The sequence below is a fragment of the Leopardus geoffroyi genome, chromosome D4 (assembly GCF_018350155.1).
Source record: "Leopardus geoffroyi isolate Oge1 chromosome D4, O.geoffroyi_Oge1_pat1.0, whole genome shotgun sequence".
Lineage (NCBI taxonomy): Eukaryota > Metazoa > Chordata > Mammalia > Carnivora > Felidae > Leopardus > Leopardus geoffroyi.
Window position 1 is genome coordinate 59,084,501 of NC_059342.1, and position 25,096 is coordinate 59,109,596.

Here is a 25,096-nt window from a genome sequence, read left to right on the forward strand (position 1 = left end):
GGCCTGCCTTGAAGACCCCCCAGTCTCTAAAGCCTGGGTGGTCAGGCTGGCTGGGGGCTGAGGACCAGGGTGTCCAAGAAGCTCTGATGTGCCCTCCTGAGAGTTGGTAAGCTTCCTTCTGTCTGAATGGGCCCCAGTCCCCTGTCATCCAGCTGAGTGACCTTAACAAACACCGCAGGTGGGGTTCTAGAGGCAGACCTTGACTGGAGTTCAGCAAGCAGCAGGTCCCCAGGATCAACACCTGAGGAAGGGAAGGAAGGAAGCAGGCATGGACAGAGGGAAAGTCTAGCTGCCAGCCAGGCTTAACTTGGGGGGCCCCTGAGGCTAGAATGGACTGTCAAAGTGTCCCCAGTTGCACGGAGCCCAGCCAGCCAGGCCTTTGTCACCTCACATAGGCAGTCACCAGATTTGGGCTGCCCTGGGAAGGGCATTGCCTTGGGCTGGTAAGTCTCTGCAGCTGAAGCCATCCTGAGGGGCGGAGCGCATAACCAACATGGAAGGGGATCCCGCAGGCAGCAGTGACCGTATCCCCGTCAGCCCAATGGGGATAATACTGACCCTGCCTCATGGCCCCAGGGGAGCACGAGAGAATGTATACCTAAAGCCTAAGCTCAGGGCCGGCGCACGGTAAGGGCTCAAAATATATCAGGCTTAGTGTTATTTCCACCCTGTGACCCAAAGCACAGCATGACCTCTCGACTCCTCCCCTGCAGCCCTGCACTTCCTCCCCGGCATCCAGAAAGTGCCCGACCTCTCTCGCTCATCTCCGCTAACGGACCGACGGCTACTTCCCAAGGCAGCGTAAGTCAGTGTGGAGAAACTTGTTTATTTTTACTGTGGCGAGGATACACAATGTAAAACATACCACTTCAGCCATCCATAAGTGCACGGTTTAGTGGCATTAACCACATTCACATTGTTGTGCAACGATCGCCACCATCCATCTCCAGAACATTTTTATCTTCCCAAACTGACCCTCCATTCCCATTTCCCCCTCCCCCAGCCCCTGGCAACCACCATTGACTTTCTGTCCCCACTAATGTGACTAGTCTAGGTACTTCACGTACTCTGAATCATACCATATGCGTCCTTTTGTGATTGGCTTATTTTACTTAGCGTGATGTCTTCAAGGTTCAGTCACGGTAGAGCATGTGTCGGAATTTCTTTCCGTTTTCAGGCTGGATAATATCCTGTTGTATGTGCCTACCACATGTGGTTTGTCTGTTCATTTGCTGATGGCCAGTTGGCTCGTATTCCCCTTTTAGCTGTCACGAATGATGTTGCTATGAGCATGGGTGCACAGTATCTCCTTGAGTTCCTGCTTTCAATCCTTTGAGGTATATACCCAGACATGGGATTGCTGGATCATATGGGAATTCTATGTTTGAGTTTTTGGGAAAGGCCGACACTGTTTCCCATAGCAGCTGCCCCATTTTTTGTCAAACAGCTCTGACCATGAGAAAACTCTTTTACGTTGTGCTGGACTCTCTGTGACTTGCTCCACTGGCTCTGGCTTTGCCCCTAAGGTCACGTGTCCTTCATCTGCCCACTATGCCCTGGTTGGCCCTGCTGGGCTCTCTCTGCTCTGGGCAGGTTTCCCCCAGTTCCCACCCCCCCCAAGTTTGGCTCTCCCTGCAGACTTGCTCCCAGGGCCCCCCTCTCGCTGTCCCCTGCACAGAGACACATTTTCTCTCGAGAAGCACCCTCAGTTGGAAGCACCCAGGCCACCCCATTGTAGAGAGAAGCAGTCTCAGAGCTGGGAATGAGCTGGCCGTGGCACTTGGAATGAAATTCAGGCCCAACTTAGCCCACCCCACCTTCTACCTGCTTCTCTCCAGATCACCTACCTACTTCCTCTCCCTTACTCCCCTCCAGTCACACAAGCCCTCTGTCTGCCCTCCTCCCAGCTCAGAGCCCGCCTCATACCCACCACCCAGGTCTCTGCTCAAATGACGCCTACTCGGGAAGACCCTCACCAACAACCTGGAATGATGTCCCCCCACCCGCACCCTGTCTCCTCACCCTGATTGACTTCCTTCCCCCAGCTCACCACTATCCTTAAGCACATAAATCCACCAGGGAAGGCCTTGGCTTGTTCATGGCTGTATCCTGGTACCTGGAATGGTGCCTGGCACAGGGGAGACACTCAATGGCAGCTGTGGAATGAACGGATAATGTCAGGAACCAGTGTCTCCCCCCACACCCAAACCCACCCCCCCCCCCCCACTCCCACACACAGGCTCTGCTCCCTGCTCCTGGCCTGGGAGTCTGAGACCTCGGTGTGGCCCTGGACAAGACCCCTCCCCCTGGGGGTTCACTCTCCTCTGCTCTAAGGGACATGACCTTGGCCAAATCATCCTTGACACCTCTCCTTGCCTTTTTTTTTTTTTAATGTTTATTTATTTTTGAGAGTGAGAGAGACAGAGCACAAGTGGGGGAGGGGCAGAGAGAGAGGGAGACACAGAATCCGAAGCAGGCTCCAGGTTCTGAGCTGTCAGCACAGAGCCCGATGTGGGGCTCAAATCCAGGGACCCCAAGATCATGACCTGAGCCAAAGTCGGCTGCTTAACCTACTGAGCTACCCAGGCACCCCTCTCCTTGCTTTTCTGAGTCTCCTGAGTGCATCACTCCTGCTAACAAAGAAAGTAATCTGTGAAGAGAAGCACAAATATATCCTCCTAGAAAATTCTGAAAGCATTTTACCCATTTGAAGAGGTAACGCAGACTTAAAATTTAAATTTTACTCTGCTCTGTCAGTTTACTGGATGAGACTGAAAGTTCCACTAATTCTCAAAAGTCTTTAAAATATCTAACTTCAGTTTTTGAAGGGACTAAGACTATCTGTTCATGACGCCGGAAGGTTTCTGATTTCACTGTCCTGACACATTTTCATCTTATTAAGGCCACCCCAGTGGGATAGTGTGTGTGTAGTAGGAGGAGCTATATCATCATCAAGAACAACAATCAAAAACCAAATAGAATAAAACAAAGTATACTTTAGTGGTGAATAGTCGGTGACCACAGCTCCTCCAGGCGCCCCTCGGTAAGGGCAGCTGCCTTAAGTGTGTTCTCACCTGATGTGCTTTCAACGCCCACGGGGAGGGTGCCATGATGGTCTTTCTGCTGCAAAATACTAAAGCCCGTCCAGACCCAGGACCGTGGACTGAAAGGGCAACACGGCTGTTGCAGAACATCCATTCAGGGGCTCAGCCCACAGCAGGCTAGGGCCCACGGTGGCGCAAGTGGAGAACTTGCTCTCCTGGCCGTGGGAGTGCAGGCTCGGTCGGCCCTGGGGGGCAGCGCCTACTTCGCCTCTGCACCCTGAACGCCCCCAGCCCTGGTCCACAACCTTGCTGGGGGCTGAGCGCCCAATATAAGGAATACTGGACACAGTTCGGTAGGTGTGAGTTCAAGTTCTGTCTTTGTCACGTGTGGACGAGGCACGTCTTGACTCTCGTCCTCGCTTTCCCCGTTTATAAATCAAGAGCGTTAGAACTGATCATCTCCAAATTTCTCTCTGTGTATGATTTTTCCTTTATTCTTGGCCTTGCAGCCCCTGGGATGGGAGTGGGGGAACCTAAAATCAACAGGGTCATGGGCCCTGTCCTCACCAACCTCAAAGTTTGGACAAAGAGATGAAATGTGGGTGTGAATGCCACAAAGTGGGAAGGAGACTAGTGTAGTCCAAGGAAGTGTTCTGGAAGCTCAGAAAGGAGGGTCTTCTGCAGCTGATGAGACCAGAGCTGTTTCCTGCAGGAGGCAGGACCAGAGCTGAGCCTGTACTATTTGGGGGAGGTGCATATGCTGAGACGAGAGGAGAATCGCTGCAGAGGAGGATGGGGTGGGAGACTGAGCATCCCTTGGCGAGGCCAACAAAGGGTTCAGGAGGAAGTACAAAAGAGAAAACGAATGAAGTTTACTGGTGCCCTAGTACTGTGGAGCAGGAAGACAGTCATTTGGGCTTTGCTCATTTGTGAAGTCAAAGTGTGAAGAAAGGATTTTTTGGCCTTGTGTCATGAGCTGGTCTTTGGCTACAACAGGGCCTTGTTCCGATGGTGGCACAAATCACTGGGGTGTATCCTCCAAAAGAGAAGTTGACGGACCCATTGCTACCTCCAACATGAGTGCCTTGAGTGGGACCAGTCTGCACTTTATTTTATAAAAAGGCATTTTTATAAAACTAACATAAGACCAGAAAATTTGGAAAAGAGAAAAGAGGAAAAATGAAATCACCCCCATACATCCCTTAACACCACCCCTGAGATATTGGGTGTGTTTCAATTTAGAATTTCCCATACGTGTGTGTGGGCGTGGGCTTCTGCTGTGTATGTCACCTCCATATCACACGGTAGAGGTCATATTTCATGCACATTTTTATCCTGCTTTTTCCATGTGCTTCTCTGTCCCCTCTCAATAATACCTCTTTATCCATCAGCTACTGCTGAATAACAATCCAAGTCAAAATTCATGTTTAAAGTAAGATTTATGGGGCGCCTGGGTGGCTCAGTCGGTTAAGCGTCTGACTTCAGCTCAGGTCATGATATCACGCTTTGTGGGTTTGAGCCCCACGTCAGGCTCCGTGCTGACAGCTCGGAGCCTGGAGCCTGCTTCGGATTCTGTGTCTCCTTCTCTCTCTGCCCCTCCCCGAATTGTGCTCTGTCTCTCTCTATCAAAAATAAATAAACAGAAAAATAAAAAACATTAAAAGAAGATTTATTATTGCTCTTGAGTCTAAGGTCAAATGAGCAGTTCCACTGGTCTGAGCAGGCTTAGTTAGTCTTGATTGAAATTGTTTATGGATCTGTGGCCAGCTGGTGGGTCAGCTCATGTCGGACGGCTGGCCAGCTATTGCCTGGACAACAAGGGTGACTGCACCATGGATCTTATTCTCCATCACGTTCTGTTGGTCAAAGCAAATCTTATGAGAGTCCACAGTCAGAGTGAAAGGAACTACAAATTTCAGGGCCAAGGGCATGGGTATAAGGAAGCCAGTAATTGTAGCATCACTTAATGGCATCAATCTACCATGATCCTAATTTTAATAGCTGCCATTTGTTATAGCAGTAGACTTTTTCATACCATTAAGTGGGGATGTACCATATTTCATTTGTTTAACACTTCCTATAATCCTACCTAAGTGATCAATGTGTTACAGCCTTAATCTTTGAAGTCAAGAAAAGTAGTGTTTCCCACCTTTAAGCAAAAACCCAAGGAAAACAAAACAAAATAAAACAAAAACAAAAACGTAGGTTATAAGGTACCTGGCTGGCTCAGTGGGAAGAGCATGGGACTCTTCATCTCGGGCTCAGGAGTTCAAGCCCCGCATTAGGTGTAGAATTACCAGGGGGAGGGGACTAAAAAAAAAAAAACAAAAAAACAAAACAAAATAAAAACAACCCTCCAGGTTAAATGAGAAGATGGAGCCCAACTGTTCCCCAGGCTCCTTAACAAGCAACACCACCTACAGTCCTTCGGTTCTTCCAGGTCTTCAACTGACCAAATTCAAATGTGTCTATTCTCAGAGCAAGTACTAGCTGTTGAAACCACTTGCAAGAGTCCTTTTCCATCCCTGGGCCCTGGTTTCCCATCTGTAAGACTAGAGGGTTGGACTAGAACAGTGTTTGGCAAGTGATGTCACTCGGTCTAAAAACCAAAAAGGTATCAGTGAGATCCTTCTTACGTGTACTTTTAAATAAACAAGAAATACACAAAGCACACCTGTATCATTCTTCCTGCCCTGCAGTGACCCACCTTTAAGAAATGGTATGTACTGAGCAGAGGGGGCAGCAAGAGAGGTGCCAGCTGGCAGGTGTGAGGGTGATGTTAGATGTGTGTATCCAGGCCGGGCAGCCATCACAGGGCTGCTGCTGATTGCTGGTCTCTGTTCAGTGTCTTGTCTTGTAATCTCAACATGTATCTGTGACCTTGCTCCATGTTCATTGTCTGTAAAATGCACTATAAAATTTAATTCCTGCGGTTTGTGGCTGAGCAGAGGAGCTTTTAAAAGAAAGGTATGTGCATTCTAGCTCATGAGCTCTTTGTTATCATTTTTAAAGACTTCATTTTCTTGGAGAAGTTTTAGATTCGTTTTACTTTTAGATTCCACTTAGCAAAATTGAGAGGAAGGTACAGAGAGTTCCCATATACTCCCTTTCCAACAAGATGTACAGCCTCTCTCAGTATCAACACCCTGCACCAGAATGATACATTTTTAACCAAGAATGAGCCTCCACTGACACATCATTATTACCTAAAGTCCACAGTTTGCGTTAGGGTTCGCTCTTGGTGTTGCACATTCTGTGTGTTTGGACAAATGTATAATGACATGCATCTACCATTAGAGTATCATACAGAGTTATCTTCATTGCCTTAAAAATCCTCTGAGCTCCGCCTATTCATCCCTCCCTACCCACCCTCCACTCCCCACCCCCACAACCACTCATCTCTCTACTGCCTCCAGAGTTCTGCCTTTACCACAATGTCATATTGTTGGAATCATACACTGGGTAGCTTTTTCAGATTGGCTTCTTTCACTTAGTGATATGCACCAAAGTTTCCTCCTTGTCTTGATAGCTAGTTTCTTTTTAGTGCCGAACACTATACCATTGTCTGGATGCACCACAGTTTACTTATCCATTCACCCACTCAAGGACATCTGTCTGGGTGGCTTTCCGGTTTTGGCAATTCTGAACAAAGCTGCTATAGACATCCATGTACAGCGTTTTGTGTGGACGTAGGTTTTCAACTCCTTTGGGTAAATGCCAAGGAGCTCGAATGCAGGATTGTACGGTAAGAGTATGTTTAGATTTGCAAGCAACTGCCAAACTGTCTTCCAAAGGGGCTGCACCATTTTCCATTCCCACCAGCAGTGTATGAGGCTTCCTGTTGCCACATCCTCACCAGCATTTGTTGTGGTCAGTGTTCCAGATTTGGGCCATTTTAATAGGTGTGTGGTGGTATCTCGTTGTTGTTTTTTATTTTTTTGTTTTTTAACGTTTATTTATTTTTGAGACAGAGAGAGACAGAGCATGAACAGGGGAGGGGCAGAGAGAGAGGGAGACACAGAATCTGAAACAGGCTCCGGGCTCTGAGCTGTCAGCACAGAGCCTGACGCGGGGCTCAAACTCATGGATCGTGAGATCATGACCTGAACCGAAGTCGGACGCTTAACCGACTGAGCCACCCAGGCGCCCCTCTTGTTGTTGTTTTAGCTTGCATTTCCCTGATGACCTATGACATGGAGCATCTTTCCATATGCTTATTTGCCATCTGTCTGTCTTCTTTGTTGAGGCGTCTGTGAAGGTCTTTGGGCCATTTTTTAATTGGATTTTTTTTTTCTTATTGTTAAGTTTAAAGATTTTGAAGAGTTCTTTGTATATTTTGGATACAAGTCCTTTATCAGATATGTCTTTTGCAAATCGTTTCCCCCAGTCAGTGGCTGGTCTTGTCGTTTTAAAGAGCTCCATGGATCAAATAAGTGGACTCCAAGCACCCTTTGAGCTCTAATGGCCTAGAGAAGAGGTGGGGAAGGGAGTGCCTACTTTCTCTTCCCCAGCTGGGTTCAGAGGTCAAGAATCCTTGCAAACTGGAATGGCAGGTTTGGAATGGAATGGTACCTCAAGGGCCACTGCTGGTGATGGCCTCATTCATGCATTGCAGAGGCTTTGGGGATAGAACTGGCAATGTCCTAGTTACAGACTTCTCCTGTCTAGTCTCCTGGAAGAGGTCTTTCTGACTCTTTGTAGTGGATGTGTGATTTTGTTTGCAAGTTTGCTTGGGAGAACCACTCCTCCCCACCTCCGTGAGGCTGTCAGTCATGATGTCTCCATCCTCCAACCCTGGCCCCCTGAGGCAGATGATCTCAAGATCACTCTGCTGTGACCTCAGCACAGTGATCAGTTCAGGAGTGGGCATGTGACCTCAAGTAACCAATTAGAATCCTTTCCTGGGATTGTTCTATAGTCCCTGGGACAAAGCAGGAGGGAGGCGGTGGGGTTCCTCCGAGAGACTGGGAGAGAGAGAGACAAGGCCCTGCACCACTGTCTGAACCCCCACATCAAGTCTTGCCTGGTTGCACACAGACTTCTACTTTTGGGAGCCAGTGAATTCCTTGATAGTCTTGAGTGAGTTAGACATCTCTCACTTTCAGGCAAGAGTCTTTGAAAACCCACTCAGGTTTGTACTGTGTAACTGAAGAACTGCGTTCTTCAGCTGAATGTAGTAATGATGCTCAGTCATCACCTCCTCTTGGAAGCCCTCCTTGATTTCCCCAGGCAGAGTCAGTCACTCCCTCTTTAATACTTCCCAAGTATCTTGTAAAAAAGATACACTGTGGACCTGATCCCTCTATATTTTACATAATTTTACATAATATACATCTGCCTGTCTTCGGCGTAGGGACTAGATCTGATTTATCTCTGTTGACTCAGTGACCCAACCAAGAAAGTGCTTAGGCATTTATTAAGTGAATTATATCCAAATCTCACTATAACAAACAACTGGAATATCACATCTAGTTAAGAGAAAATTCCCCTTGTAACTCTCACAGAAAAGTACTGTAGATTAGGAGTTGACAAACTTTTCTGCGTAAAGAGCCAAACTGTAAATATTTTAGGCTTTGCAGGCCACATAGTCTGTCACAACCACTCAACTCTGCTGTTGTAGCACAAAAGTGCCACAGACAGTGTGTAAATGAATGAACTTGACTCTGTTTCAATAAAACTGTGTCTATAGACACTGTAATTTTATATAACATTTGTGTGTCACAAAATATTCTTCTTCTTTTGATTTTTTCCAATCATTTCAAAATGTGAGAAACCATTCTTAGCCCGCAAGCCATACAGAAATAAGTAGCTGGCAGGGTTTGGCCCAAGGCCTCACTTTGCCGATTCCTGGTGTAGACTGTTCCTGGGCATCTCCATCCGCAGGGAACACTAGGAGAGAGTTGGCGTCTCCCTGACCATGCGTCCTAGAGCTGGAATCGTGGTCACCTCCCCTCACTATGTAGACTGGAGATTTGGAGCAACCTCTGTATGATTCCCAGGCTGGCAGCATGCCAGGGCAAGAGGGGCCTCGGGTGACCAGACGGCACCACCTCCTTACTATAAACCCAGGGAACGGAGCCCACTTAAGCCTGCCAACCGGCCCAAGGACAAACGCCCGTGTGGGTCTGGGTCCTGGGGGGCTAGGTCTGCTATCCTCTGGGAGGCTTCCCCAAACCACCCAGAAGGGGCAAGAGGAGCTTTATTTCTTAAAGCCATAATCCTCCCTGTACTGGTTTCACAGTCACACCCCCTCATGTGTGTGGCTCTCGGCTGCACCCGCCTCCCCTCATCCCAAATTCTGCCAAGCTGTGACAGTGTGACAGTGGCCCTCCCCACTCACCAGTGAGGCTCCGGTCTCTGCTGCCTGCTGTGGACTTCACACTCCAGGTCCTTCCCACAAGCCTTGCTCTTGGAGCCAAGAAGGCACCTTTGTACAGGGTCTGTTTCGGAGGCCCAGATGGCTCCAAACGTGTCTTCTACATCTGCAGAAGATAACAGACGTGCATTTAAAAAAAAAAAAAAAAGAGGAATAAATACATATTTAATGATTTAGTTTAAGTAGCTGGGCAAATACTCATTTTCTTAAAATGTTAATACATAATTAACTGATAATAAAATTAATTGGGTAAAACATTCTAGAAATAATGCAGTACTTATTACATGAGGGAATATAACTCTGTCGAAAGAGGCTTAATTGTGCCAGAGACTGACAAGTCTGCAAAAGCAGAAGAAAGAAGGGGCTTTGTCCAGCCGCTGGAGGAGGCTCTGGGGGCGAGGCTCCCCGCCCCCCCCCCCCCCCCCCCCCCCCCCCCCCGCTGCTGCAGGGGCTAAAAGTGAAGACTGCCTCCTGTAACGTGGCAACTTGACAGAGGATTCAGAGAGCACCCTGGTGTCCGCCCCAGCCTGGCCGGCATCCCTTTGCCACCACCAACTCCAAAACAAGAAAGAAAGAGAAGAAAAAAGCCACCATATACATCTTTTTGTTAGATTATAGAAGAGAAAACTTGCAGAGACCTCATGAACTCATCCCTTCCACCGAAAAGTGCCAGACCCCGGACTGGAAAGGGAGGGGAGGCTGCCTGGCTGTTTCTCCTCTAGGAGGTCTGGGGTGTTTAGGGGAAGAAGATCTGGGCACAACATTCCGCTACCAGATGCAGAAAGAAGTGAGCTCGTGGGGTGGGTGGGAGGGGGAGGGCTAGCAGAGGAGGGTGGGTGGGGGGATCTTGGACTGGCTGGGACAAGTGGGCTTTCAGAGTGCTGGTAAGGGAGGAACGGGGCAAAGTCTACGAGGAAACAGCTAGGGTTTGGTCTGGCTGAAGCAGGACCCAGGAAGGGCATGGTGACAAGGGAGGCTGGGGGGCAGGCTGTGAGAGGGGGTCTCAGGTGCAGAAGAAAGCAGCCCGGCTCTGGCTACCATGCCCGGACAGCCTGCCGTGGCTCTGGATCCCACTGCAGGCCCTGCGTTTTATTATTCATCTCTCTTGTGAATTCAGGTGGGGAAAGGTCTGCTGAGAGTCATGCCAGAATTCACAGGAGAAAGATTCTGTAATTTCTTTTAGCTCTGTGACTCTGGACAAAGTATTCAGTATTAATGCAGTTGACCATGACGTCTTCTGTGTGCGCGACTGACAGACCAAATTACCTTTCCTTATCTCCCGGGGAGAAAAAAGGACCATTTATTTGACATATTTCATAATCATTTCACCTGCTTGCCCCCTACAGAGAGCGCCGGTGACCCGGCTCCCTCCCTCGCGCACAATGCAGGAAGCATGTCGGCTAATAAAGCCCAGTTTCTAAAGAATGTTTTTAATCTTGAAACAGTGAGCGTGATTTTCAATTGTATTTTTAATTCTCTATCTACTTTTTTAAAACCCACGTTTCCATTCTCTCTAATTCTCATCTTAGTTCATCAGAGTCGGGAAGAAACTCGGACATCACAGGATCCTATCTTCTTGGCATTTGCCACGTGGAGAAGGTCGTGGGGAGCAAGCTCAGGATTCAGGCACAAGGGCTCTGTGCCCTTGGTGCCCACTTGGACACAATTCTCTAGGCGGTGGCTTGGAAATCCCCAGTTTGGGCAACTAGAAGGCCCCAAACACATTTTTTTTTTTAATTGTGGTGAAATACACATAACAGAAAATTTACCATCTTAACTATTTTTAGGTGTGTAGTTAGTTCAGTGGCGTTAAGTTACTTTCATAGTGTTGTACAACCATCACCGCCATCCGTCTCCAGAACTCTTTCCATCTTGCAAAATTGAAACTCTGTACCCATTAAGTAATAATTCTCCAATAACCCTCCTCCCACAGCCCTGGCAACTGCCGTTCCATTTTCTGTGTTTATGAATTTACCTACTCTAGGGACTTCATATAACCGGGATCATATAGTATTTATCTTTTTGTGACTGGTTTATTTCACTTAGCATGTTCTCAAGGTCCATCCATGTTATATAGTTTGTGTCAGAATTTTTTTAAGGTTTCCTTTTTAAGGCTGAACAATATTCTTTGTGCACATATACCACACTTAGTTTATCCACTCGTCCATTGAGGAACGCTTGGGTTAAGTCCCTATTTTGGCTATTGTGAATAAAGTTGCTATGAATAGAAACATCTCTTGAAGTCCCTGCTTTCAACTCTTTGGGGTATATACTCAAGAAGTGGGATTGCTGAATCATATGGTAATTCTGTTTTTAATTTTTTGAGCAGAAGCAATATTTACTCACCACCTCTCTGGCCTTCTTCCACTCTTTGGGCTGGAGGTCAAGAGAGGCAGCCCATGAAAGTTTGAGAAATCAGCCTTCACTCAGTTTCCTGGCGCCAGGCACCTTAGGGCTCGTCCAACAGAAGGGAAAACCAACCGTGGGGTGGTTTGCACCCACCTGCCAGGTTGTGTACATGGCCTCTCAAGGCTTCCTTTGTGGATTTTAAGTCAGTGTTTCCTGGGGCTACTGAAACCCTGGCTCTGGACCCTTCCTTGGGAGTTGGCAAAGGCTACATTCACACATCACATAGAATAATGAGCACCAGGGACCTTTCATGCAGGGTGCCATTTAATACTCACATTAACCTTGGGGTGTAGTTATGATCATTATCCCATTTTACAGATGAGAGCACTGATAGGTTAAATAAGGGCCCAAGTCCCCAGTTAGAAAATGGCAAGGCTCACACTCAAGCCCAGCTCTGGCCACATTCTTTCCGCTCCCTCCAGCTGCCTCTAGTGGTGTTGAGGTGCATTAGTGAGAAGTACAAATTTCATGCTGTAGAAAGGGCAGGGATGGGGGGAGACTAAGTCTGTCCAAGGAACTTGGAGGCCACATTTTAGCAGGACCTCGAAGAGGAGGTTGATGTGGGAAGGTGGAGAAGGTGGAGAGAACTGTGGGGAGAATTCCTCGGATGAACACAAAGAAAAGTGATAGATCTTAAGTATGGTGGGGATTTATTTTTAATGCTAAGTGAATAGATTTTAAGATTACATCAATGGATTTGAAAGGTTTACAAAATGGATACTTTTCTATGAAAATAAATATTTACAAGATTGACTCAGAAAGAGGTAGAAAGCATAAAGATGCCATTGAAGAAACTGGAAAAGTTTGACTTTCTGCATTGTATATTTCTGTAATGTTTGAACTATAAAATGAAAATATGTTACTTTTGGAACCTGAAAAATAAATATATAAAAATTAAATATACTATATTGGAAAATATGTATGATATATTATTAAGTACAAAAAGCAGATTGCAAATTGGTATATGTGGAGAATGGCCCCATTTATGTAAATAAATGTGAGAATGGGAGTGCATATTTGAAAGGATATACACCAAATTCTATCAATATTCATCCCTGGTAGAAGTAGAATTATGTATGACTTTCTTTTTCTATTATTTATATTTTACCACTAAGGGAAAAATAATTAATTGCAAGAGGAAACCTAGATGACCTTGGATATTATGATACCTTTTTAGATACACCACCAGAAGCACAACCCATGAAAGAAAGAATTGACAAGCTGGACTTCATTAAAATCAAAAACTTCTGCTCTAGGGAAGACAATATCAAGAAACTTAGAGGACCAGCCACTGACTGGGGGAAACGATTTGAAAAGACATATCTGATAAAGGACTTGTATCCAAAATATACAAAGAACTCTTCAAAATCTTTAAACTTAACAATAAGAACAAAACAATCCAATTAAAAAATGGCCCAAAGACCTTCACAGATGCCTCAACAAAGAAGACAGATGGCAAATAAGCATATGGAAAGATGCTCCATGTCATAGGTCATCAGGGAAATTCAAGTTAAAACAACAAGAGGGGCGCCTGGGTGGCTCAGTCGGTTAAGCGTCCGACTTCGGTTCAGGTCATGATCTCACGATCCATGAGTTTGAGCCCCGCGTCAGGCTCTGTGCTGACAGCTCAGAGCCCGGAGCCTGTTTCAGATTCTGTGTCTCCCTCTCTCTCTGCCCCTCCCCTGTTCATGCTCTGTCTCTCTCTGTCTCAAAAATAAATAAACGTTAAAAAACAAAAAAATAAAAAACAACAACGAGATACCACCACACACCTATTAAAATGGCCCAAATCTGGAACACTGACCACAACAAATGCTGGTGAGGATGTGGCAACAGGAAGCCTCATACACTGCTGGTGGGAATGGAAAATGGTGCAGCCCCTTTGGAAGACAGTTTGGCAGTTGCTTGCAAATCTAAACATACTCTTACCGTACAATCCTGCATTCGAGCTCCTTGGCATTTACCCAAAGGAGTTGAAAACCTACGTCCACACAAAACGCTGCACATGGATGTCTATAGCAGCTTTGTTCAGAATTGCCAAAACCGGAAAGCCACCCAGACAGATGTCCTTGAGTGGGTGAATGGATAAGTAAACTGTGGTGCATCCAGACAATGGTATAGTGTTCGGCACTAAAAAGAAACTAGCTATCAAGACAAGGAGGAAACTTTGGTGCATATCACTAAGTGAAAGAAGCCAATCTGAAAAAGCTACCCAGTGTATGATTCCAACAATATGACATTGTGGTAAAGGCAGAACTCTGGAGGCAGTAGAGAGATGAGTGGTTGTGGGGGTGGGGAGTGGAGGGTGGGTAGGGAGGGATGAATAGGCGGAGCTCAGAGGATTTTTAAGGCAATGAAGATAACTCTGTATGATACTCTAATGGTAGATGCATGTCATTATACATTTGTCCAAACACACAGAATGTGCAACACCAAGAGCGAACCCTAACGCAAACTGTGGACTTTAGGTAATAATGATGTGTCAGTGGAGGCTCATTCTTGGTTAAAAATGTATCATTCTGGTGAATCATATAGATAATGAGGGAGGTTTGTATGTGTGGGGGCAAGAGGTATATGGGAACTCTCTACTGTCCTCTCAATTTTGTTGTAAACCTAAAACTTCAAAAAATAATAATAAGTCTTGGGGCGCCTGGGTGGCTCAGTCAGTTAAGCGTCCTACTCTTGATTTTGGCTCAGGTCATGATCTTGCCATTCTTGAGATCGAGCCCTGCATTGGGCTCTGCACTGACAGTGTGGAGCCTGCTTGAGATTCTCGCTCGCTCTCTCTCTCTCTCTCTTTTGCTCTCTCGCTCTCTCTCTCAAAATAAATAAACTTAAAGAAAAAAAAGGATTCTCAGGAACCTGGGTGGTTCAGTTGGTTTAGTGTCCAACTTAAGCTCAGGTCATGATCTCATGGTTAGTGAGTTCGAGCCCTGTATCGGGCTCTGCGTTGACAGTGCAGAGCCTGCTTCAGATCCTCTGTCTCCCTGTCTCTCTGCTCCTTCCCAGCTCACGCTCTCTCTCTCTCAAAAATAAATAAACATTTATATATATATATATATATATATATATATATATATATATATATGATCCTCTCTCTGCCCCTCTCCCCCACTTGTGTTCTCTTTCTAAAATAAAAACTCATTTTTAAATAATAGCAATAAAGTCTTAAAAAAATAATTTGAAAAAGGAACAAAAGTAAAGCTTGTTAAAGCACTTCTCTTGCAAAAGGATGCAAGAAGTTCTCAGGATGAATCTTGTCAAAGTTTCATGTAACAGCTAATGCCTATGCTAGTTAACCTTTTCCAGAGCTCAGATAAAAACTAAAAGTTTTCCAATTAGTTTTACACACTTAGAATAACTCCAAACCAAGATTTGATGAAAAAAAAAAAAAAAAAAAGAACACAAGATAAAGTGCATTTATCTAAAATCAAGAATCAACATCATACTTACACTCAATGATAAACACTAAGCTCTAGTCTAAAGGGATTCAGATTCGAGTCAGAATTATGACAAGGGTTGTCAGTTAGGAATCAGCAATACTAGCTGCTATAACAAACAAAAACCCAAATCTCAAAGGCTTAACACAATAACAGTTTATTACTAATTCACACAAAGACGATGAGGATTCCTGGTCAGCAGGCACCTCCCATGTTGCCTCCTGGGGACTGAAACTCTCTCTGCCTTCTGGTTCTGCCATTGCCTAACACCCCTGCTACAGCCTCTACTGGCAAACCAAAGAAAGACAGGAAAGAATCCTATGGGAAGTTTGATGGGCCCAGCAGAGAAGCCCAATACATCACTTTCACCCACAATCCAATGGCTAGGACCCAGCCACGACACCCCTAACAGCAAGAAGGCCTGGGAGGTATAGTCTACTTCTCTGCCCTGGAGAAAAAAGGAAACAGGTGAATACAGCTAAGAGTGTTTCACTCTTGCCTCCCCAATTTTTCTTTTTTTAATGCTTATTTAGTTTTGAGAGAGAGAGAGAGAGAGAGACAGAGAGAGAACATGAGTGCACAAGGGAGCAGGGAAGGGGCAGAGAGAAAGAGAGAGAGAGAGAGAGAGAGAGAGAATCCCAAGCAACCTCCCCACACTGTCAACACAGAGCCCGACATGGGGCTTGATCCCAAGAACCATGAGATCATGACCTAAGCTGAAATCAAGAATCAGATGCTTAACTGAATGAGCCACCCAGGTGCCCCTCCAAGACATTTTTTTACAAGTCATGGACACTTTCTGCACATTCTGATGTGTGACTACCACCTGAGCCCCAGTGATTATAAAGGCACCCCGATTTCAGAGATTTAAAATGTGAAAAACTTAGAAGTAATGAAATATATACTAGATGAAATTACAAGAAATGCTGTGTTTGTAATAGCTTATGGATGAGCACGGACTTTTCAGCAGTGACCCCAAAGGCAAAAAGCATAAAAGATAGGCTCAATTATATAAAAATGAAAAATCCCTCACATCAAAAAGAAAATTAAAAGCAGAAGGACCTACAGAGGGGTGGGGAGGGATATTTGTAATATGTGTGATAAAGAATTAGTAGGCTTACTATTTTAAGAGCCCTTACAAATCAATAGTGAAAAAGATGAACACTCCAAGATAAAAACGGACAAAGAACTGTAACAGGAAATTAAAGAAGAACTAAAAAATGGCTAAATATAAAACTATTCGGTAGTCAAAGAAATGCAAATCAAAATTCCAGTATGATGGCTTTTTTTTTAACCACCAAATGGGCAAAGATCTGAAAATTGATAATGGTGTTTGCAAGATAAAGGTGTTTCAGCGCTGTGGCTGAGATCTTAAATCCACAATGCCTGCTGACCCAGCGGTGCCACTTTTGGAATCTAGGCGGAGGGGGGGGGGGGGGCGGGGGGGAGGGGCTTGGCATGAAGAGATCTTAAAGATATACATATGTATGAGGCTGCAAATCATGGGTTTTGTTGTTCTTTTTTTTAGTTAGTTTTGTTGAAAGTTATACGTGCACATAATTTTAAAATTTGAAGAATTCTACATGGTTTATTATGGAAATTAGCAATTCCCTGCAGCCCCACCCCACCCCCACTGCCAGCCTTCCCCCATCTCTTTCCCAGTCCCAGAGATGCTGCTTTCAGTTCTTTTGTTATTCACAGTATTTTCTCTAAATAACATTTGTTTGCTACTTCTTGATTTTTCAGGTTTGGGCATTACCTAATGATTTCTTATCATGGAAAGGGAGGATTTGGTCTCTCTCCAACCCCTGCCCTTACACACACACCCCACAAAACATGCACATACCTCTTCCTGCGTCCATCGTCAGCCTCCCAATACAGTGATTTGTAATTCTGATCAGATCAGTATTAGTTATTTGCCTAAGTATGACTGTGAACCTATGGTCATTTAATGAGCTGTAAAGGATACTATGTTTTTTCCTCTGGAATTAATAACTAACTTGCTCTTGTCATTGACTTAGTTTGCTAATATATCTCACCAATTTAACCACACACTCTTTCTTTCAAAATGTTGGACAAATGTTGGACTCCATCGCGTTCTGGCTTCCACTGATGTTTTTTGAAAAATCCAATGCCATTTTGAGCCCTAATCCTTTGCCTACAATCTACTTGTTCTCTGCAAACACATAGGATCTTTCCTCTGTCCCCCCACCCCCTATTAACCCCAGTTCCCAGCTCTGAGACAACTGGCATGCCTGGTTCCCGGGCCACTTCCTGGCCTGTGGTACAAATCAGCTTCTTTTTTAAGTTTGGGATTTGGTTTCTTGGGCCTGTTAAATTCATCTACTTTCCAACTTCCGAAGTGCTGTGGCTGATGATCCCTCTATTGGTCTCTTCCTCACGGGTTTTTTTCCTTTTTAAATCATTCTACCAGAGTTTGGGGAAGAAAGAAGATTACGCCAAGGGTAGGCCTTTGGAGGCCTCCTTTGTGTGGAACGTCCCCCATACACAGTGCCCTCAAGACCAGCTGTTGTTCAGCCAGAGGCAAATACCCTCAGAGCAAATTAATGACCTAAGTGTCCAACCTAAGAAACAATATAAGCAAGGAGATGCTAAAAAACAAAATGGAATCAACAAAATAAAAACCCAAAATGCAATAGAGACCAACAAAGGCAAGAGTCGATTCTCTGCATTGAGCAGACAGACACATCTTGGGAAAGACTGATCAAGGAAAAGAAACAGAAGTAACATCATAAATGAAAAGAATAACATGACTATAGTTAAAGAGGAGGTTTAAAAGATAAGATAAAGACAACCAAATATCTGAAGATTTTGTCTTTTCATGTAGCTATATTCTCAAATAAGATTATAATTTTTTTTTAATGTTTTTAAGTTTATTTATTTTTGAGACAGAGACAGAGCATGAACGGGACAGAGAGAGAGGGAGACACAGACTCTGAAACAGGCTCCAGGCTCTGAGCTGTCAGCACAGAGCCCGACGCAGGGCTCGAACTCACGGACCTTGAGATCATGACCTGGGCTGAAGTTGGACACTTAACCGACTGAGCCACCCAGGTGCCCCCTAATAAGATTATAATTAAAATAAAAAAGATAAAAGAATACTATCAAAGACTTTATGCCAACAAATTTGGAATCTTAGTAGAAATAAACTGCCACCAAAATTGGAAAAAATATTCTTAATAGTCCTAAAACTATGAAAGAAATTGAAACGATAATTAAAAACTTCCCTGCAAAGAAAACTCAAGGCCCAGATGGTTTTATAGGTGAATTCTACCAACACTTCAAAGAATAGATAATCCCAATCATATATGAATTCTGTCACAGAATAGAAAAATAAGGAATACTCCCAAATTTATTCTTTGAGGCCAGTATAATCTTCATACCAAAATTAGACAACTAAAGCATGAGAAAGGAAAATTACAGGCCAATGTAACTCATGAACGTAGATGTAGTAATCCTAAATAACATATTATTAAAATAAGGCAACTGTGTATAAAAAAGATAGCATACCATAACCAAGTTGAGTTTATCCCAGGGATACAAAACTAGGTTAATATTAGAACATCTATAAAGGTAATTTACCTTTATAAATTATATAAATATATAAAGGTAATAGCTTAAAGAAGAAAAACCATACGACCATCTAAATAGATGCAGAAAGGTATTTGGTGAAAGTATATACAGGTATATTTGGGAGATATTGTGGATTTGGTTCCAGACCACCACAATAAAGCCAATATCACAATAAAATGAGTCAAATTAATTCTTTGGTTTTCCAGTGCATATAAAAGTTGTGTTTACATTACACTGTAGTCCACTAAGTATGCAGTAACATTATGTCTAAAAAGATAATGCATATAACTTAATTTAAAAATACTTTATTTCTGGGGTGCCTGGGTGGCTCAGTCTGTTAAGTGTCTGACTTCGGCTCAGGTCATGATCTCTCAATTCATGGGTCCAAGCCCCGCATTGGGCTTTGTGCTGATGCTTCAAAGCCTGGAGCCTGCTTCAGATTCTGTCTCATCTCCACTTGCACACTGTCCCCCTCCCCCTCCCTCTCTGTTTCTCTCTCTCTCTCTCAAATACAAATAAATATTTTTTAAAATTTTTAAATAAAAATACTTTATTGCTAAAAATGCTAACCATCATCTGAACTTTCAGTAAGTCATTATCACTGATCACAGATCACTATAACAAATAAAATAGTAATAGAAAACTTTGAAATATTGCAAGAATTACCAAAATGTGACACAAAGACACAAAGTGAGCAAATGCTGTTGGAAAATGGCACCAATAGACTTGCTTGACACAGGGTTGGGACAAACCTTCAATTTCTATGAAACACGGTATCTGTGAACTGCCATAAAGCTGTGTATTGCAATAGAGCAATGAAACAAGGTATGCCTGTACTGACTGATGATAAACCTCTAAGCAGATTTAAATAGAAGAAAATTTCCTTAATATAAAAAAAAAAGTAAAGGAAATATTACTTGATATGTAAACAATAGAAGCATTTCCTTTTTTAATATTTTATAATATTTTATTTCTAGGTAATCTCTACACCCAACATGGGGCTCAAACCCGCAACCCTGAGATCAAGAGTCACATCCTCTATTGACTGAGCCAGTCAGGTACCCTGAAACATTTCCTTTAAGATCAGAAAAAGATAAAGATGCTCACTGTTACCTTTTTAATTCAACCTTGTATTTTTAAATTTATTTTTCTCAAATAAATCAATATATTTAATGGCAGAAGTTTTTAAATAAATTAATAAAATTTTAAAAATAAATCAATGGTATTATACATTTGAAAAGAAAGAGAGAAACTCATTATTTGTAAATGTTATGATTGTCTATCTAGAAAACCCAAAGGAAGCTATAGACCAATTGCTAGCTAGCAACATCACTAGATATAAAATCAATGGGCAAAAGTCAGTGACATTCCTTGTTATTGAAGAGAAACACAGATGGTAAGTAAACTTAGGAAAATATGTTCAACCTTCATAGCCATCTGGGAAATTCAGATTTAAACAAAAATACAGCATTTTGTACATACCAGGTTAGCAAGTATTTTTAAAAATCTGACACCACCAAATAGTGGAGAAGAGATGGAGTAACCAGAACACCCACACCTCGGTGGCGAGAGTCACTGGTATGACCACCGTGGGGAGCCAATGGCACCACCTGGCTAAGTTAAGTCGAAGATGCCCTGGATCCAGGTACGTGCTCCCCACGATCTTCCGAGTGCACACAAAGAGATATTTATAAGAATGTTGGGGCACCTGGGTGGCGCAGTCGGTTAAGCGTCCGACTTCAGCCAGGTCACGATCTCGCGGTCCGTGAGTTCGAGCCCCGCGTCAGGCTCTGGGCTGATGGCTCAGAGCTTGGAGCCTGTTTCCGATTCTGTGTCTCCCTCTCTCTCTGCCCCTCCCCCGTTCATGCTCTGTCTCTCTCTCTCCCAAAAATAAATAAACGTTGAAAAAAAAATTAAAAAAAAAAAAAAAGAATGCTTATGCCACTATTGTTTATAATGACAGAAAAAGAAATCTTAAATGTTTGCTAACAAGGGAATAAATGAAATTGGTGCATTCATAAAAATGAAAGCTGTAAGACTGAGTAAATAAGCAAGATATAGAAGGATATGATTCTACTGAAAATTGCAACATTCACCTCTCTGACTTTATTTTTCTCCTTTGCACCTCTGATTCTACCATAGTATAGAATTCACCTATAATTCATAAATTTTGCTTACTGTTTGGGGTACCCCAAGGGAATGTACACACCATGAGAACAGTGATCTTGTCTGCTCTGTTGACTGATATTCCCAGGGCTTTGAGTGGTACCTAACATACAGCAGGTGCTCAATGAATATTTGTTGAGTGAACTTGTTGAATGAATGCTAGATGGTAGGAAACCACATATTCAAAGTTTAAAAGCATGCAAAACAATACAACTTAACATTTGTGGATAAACACTCAATTCTGGCTTGGTTTACCTCTGTGACAGAGGTGGGGCACTGGATCAGGAAAGGAGTGCGAGGAACCTTCAAGTGTCCCTGTGAGGTTTTATCTTCTAAGCTGGGCTATGGAGATGGGAGTGTTTGTTATACGATGAGCAACAATTTTTGCATGATGGAAAAATTTCACATTACAACTTTTTTTTTTTTAGTAATAGGAACAACAAACACCTGCAGTGGGTATTAGAGTTTCTAAGGGTTTTCCCACATGACCTCATGGGTCAAGTATGTAGAAGGGGCTTCCTATAAGCCAGCTCAGAGCAGGCTGGGGCCTGGGACTGGGGGTCTTCCAGATCTGCCTGGGGGAAACCCCAGCCCGAGAGGGAGGAAGGGGCCGCCCAGCACCACCTCCCCTGCATGAGATGGGGAAGAGTGAGTGAGAACGGGGTGTTTTGTCTTGCACTGTCCTCACCTGGGAGCTGGGGACTGCCTCAGCAAAGGGGCTTTGCGTTCTCACCCCCGAGGCTGGAGGCTTGATGTGGGGTGTCTCTACGGGAGAAGAAATAACAGCCCTGTATTGTCTCCTTCAGCGCTGTTGTAAGGACCAAAAATCAAGCAAAGAAAACCGCCCTGACAGTTAGAGACCAGAATCTCTGTGCAGTTTCCCATTTTCTCCTTCAATATGAAAACTTTGAATGTAAACATCATCCTGTGGTCTTCAAAATGATCATTTTTATTGGCTGAAGATCATGAAGGACTCAAGTGTATTTACTAGATCATCCCCCTACTGTTCTAAATTGAGTGTGTTTACCTTTTCTTGAACTACAAACAACCCTGTGAGTAGCACCCTTACGTGTTCAAATTTTGCTTTGCTTTTTGAGAATTATTTCATTAGGATAAATAACTAGTCAAAGTGCGTAAGGGGCCCTTATGGTTCTGGGTGTGTTTTGTCAAAGTGCTGTTTCCCAAATGGTTGGCCCTGGTGACACGTAGGTGCGTATAGAATCACTACGTCTTATGCCAAGAAGGGTCTACTCCGGCTACCGCATCGTTCGAAATGCACCAAATTTGAAAGACGGCGGAGCAGTTTGGGGGCAGCTGCCTGTGGCAGACGCAGAGATGCAGATCTTTGTGGAGACCCCGACGGGCAAGACCATCGCCCTCAAGGTTGAGCGCAGGGCCACCGCTGAGGATGTCAAAGCCAACGTCCAAGGCAAAGAGGGCATCCCGCCTGACCAGCAGCATCTGATTTTTGTGGACAGACAACTGGAAGATGGCCGCGCTCTGGCAGACTGCACTACCCACAAAGAGTCCACCCTGCGCTTGGTGCGCCTGTGAGGTGGCATCGTCTCCGTCGTCAACATCATCTCCGGTGTCACCGTCATCTCTGCCAGCTGGCCCAGAAATGCAACTGCGACAAGAGGATCTGTCACGGGTCTTATGCTCACCTGCACCCCCGCGCTGTCTACTGCCTCAGGAAGTGCAGCCACACCGACAACCTGCCGGCCCCCACCTCCCAGAAGAAGGTCAAACAAGGGCCTTCCATCGGCTCTTCCTTGGCCGGCAAGGTGGTCTCCTGCATGAGTCCCAAGGCCCTGGCGCCTCAGTTTCCCTTTCGTTGAAAAACGACAGCAACAAAGGCACCAAGTTCGAGGCTGGTCCTGACAAAAGATGAAAGGAGGCATGGATATTTGTTTGCCGGTTTAAAAAATGCCCCACCTGGCACTATTGTAAATCCAGTTGACAGCTCGCTTAGCTGGACAGCTTCAAAATTATTTGTTTCTTGACGTACGATTTGAAAGGTGGGAGAATTCAGACAAAATGAGCCTTTGTTTGTAGTCAACATTTCATAAGGTATTTGCTTTGCACATTTAAAATGCTTGCGTGGGGCACCTGGGTGGCTCCGTTGGTTAAGCGTCTAATTCTCGATCGCGGCTCAGGTCAGGATCTCACAGTTGTGAGATCGAGCCCCACGTCAGGCGCTGCCCTGACTGGCGAGCCTGCTTGAGATTCTCTCTCTCTCTGCACAGCCCCCTCCCTGCCCCACACACTCCCTCTTTCTCTAAAATTGAATGAAGATGCTTACAAAATGCTCCCACACTGTGCTAGTTTTGCCACATCATCTCCACCATTTGGGCACTTTTATTTTAATTGTTTTTCCCGGAAACAAATAAATGTTCTTCTAACTACCAAACCTGCAGCTCCGGGCCTGTGAGACCCATTCGTAAGGCAGGGAAGGAAGAGGCAATGCAATGTATGTGCCCCTCCTGGAACCAGCTAATAGCCATATGCTCCACTTACTAAGAATTTGCTCTGTGCCAGGCACTTTCTTGTGTTATCTCAGTTAACCTTCGATTCTCTTAGATTGGTACAATTTCCCCACTTTACAGATGAGGAAACAAAGACACAGTTCCTAGGGATATAGACATTATGGATGTAGCAGATAGACTGAGAACAAGGATAGGACTGATGTTAAGAGGCAGGGGTCCTGCTCCCAGCTCTGTCCCCACCTCTAGCTTATCATTCAATCCTTCTGGACCTCGTCTCTGCCCAGGGGGAAGCTGAGGGCCAGGGATGGGCACCATCATTCGGGCTCTTCACATCCCAGAGCTGGGTCCCCTGGACCCCTGGGAGGACAAGTACTGCCTTTTCTTTCTCCGAATGGCGCACGAGGACAGTCACGATCTCCAGGCTCAGCCAAGCACGGACAGGCCACCCCGATCAGCCCGCAGTGGGTTGGCACATGCTGTGTTTACAGGGTTTTCATTGCTCACTCAGGAGCTCCAAAATTCAAGTTTGCCCTTTTCTTCATTCTCCAAACAGGTTTTGAACATGGACTGAACTCTGATGGTGCTGGCCTTGGGGCCAAGGAGCCCGCTGCACTCCGCCTTGTGACACCAGCGAGGGGCTTGGGTAGGTCACTTCTGCGGCCTCTGACCGCAGTTTCCTCATCTGTAAAATGACTGGCTCAGAGGGTTGTTGTGAGGCTTAAGTGAGGCGAAGGGTGTGACTGAGGCCTCGCAAGAGGCGCTCCTGGTGCTCTCTGGCTATGACTCATGTGCATGCTGGGGAGTTGGTCTGACACTGACACCCAAAACAGACCGGCGGGGGGGAAAAAGTGTCAGACGGGGCGGGGGGGGGGAGGGGAGGGGGTAAGCTTTCCCTGAGTGTCAGCGGGCAGGGTTCTGGGAGGTGCCAGAAGGGCTAGTGTTTGCACCAAAAGAAACTCAAGTTCTGTTGAGTGATCCAGCCGCTGTCTGCAGCCAGAACTTCCATTTAGAACCTGGACAGGAGACTTAGGGAGACTCCACACGCCCAGAGGGGACGCCCCCAGCACACCTTGGGGGACTCTGCCCACCCTCTCTGTCCAATGACAGATGCACTTCACTCATTCGTTTGATAAATATGTATCGTGCATCTGATATGTGCAGGCATTGCTCTTGGTACTAGAGATATGTCAGTGAACAAACAAATCCCATGCTCTCAGAGCTTACATGCTGGTGGAGAATAGAGGGAAACGGGACGATAAACAAAAACTAAAGATATCAGATTGGGGGTGAGTGCGAAGGGGATAAATAAGGCAGGATGAGGGGCATAGGAAATGGTTGGTGGGATACGGTCAGGGAAGTCTGCATAGGGCTGATCTGAGAGTGCGATCTGTAGGAAGTGAGGGTGCAGACTTTGGGGATGGGGAAGAGAGTGCCAGGCAGGGGTCCAGCAGGAGCAGGAGCCCTCTTGACAGCACATAAGGCATCAAGGACTCCAGGGAAGTGGGGGAAGTGAGGGAGTGCAGGCAGAGGCAATTGTGTGGGCTGTGTGGACTGGGGTGGGGCTCCGGTGTGACCCCCAGG

At 45.1% G+C, this 25,096-nt stretch overlaps 1 pseudogene; it reads left to right on the forward strand.

Annotated features, from left to right (window-relative positions):
- Window positions 1–22,232: 22,232 nt before the first annotated feature.
- LOC123592720 lies at window positions 22,233–22,867 on the forward strand (annotated as a pseudogene).
- The last annotated feature ends 2,229 nt before the right edge of the window (window positions 22,868–25,096 follow it).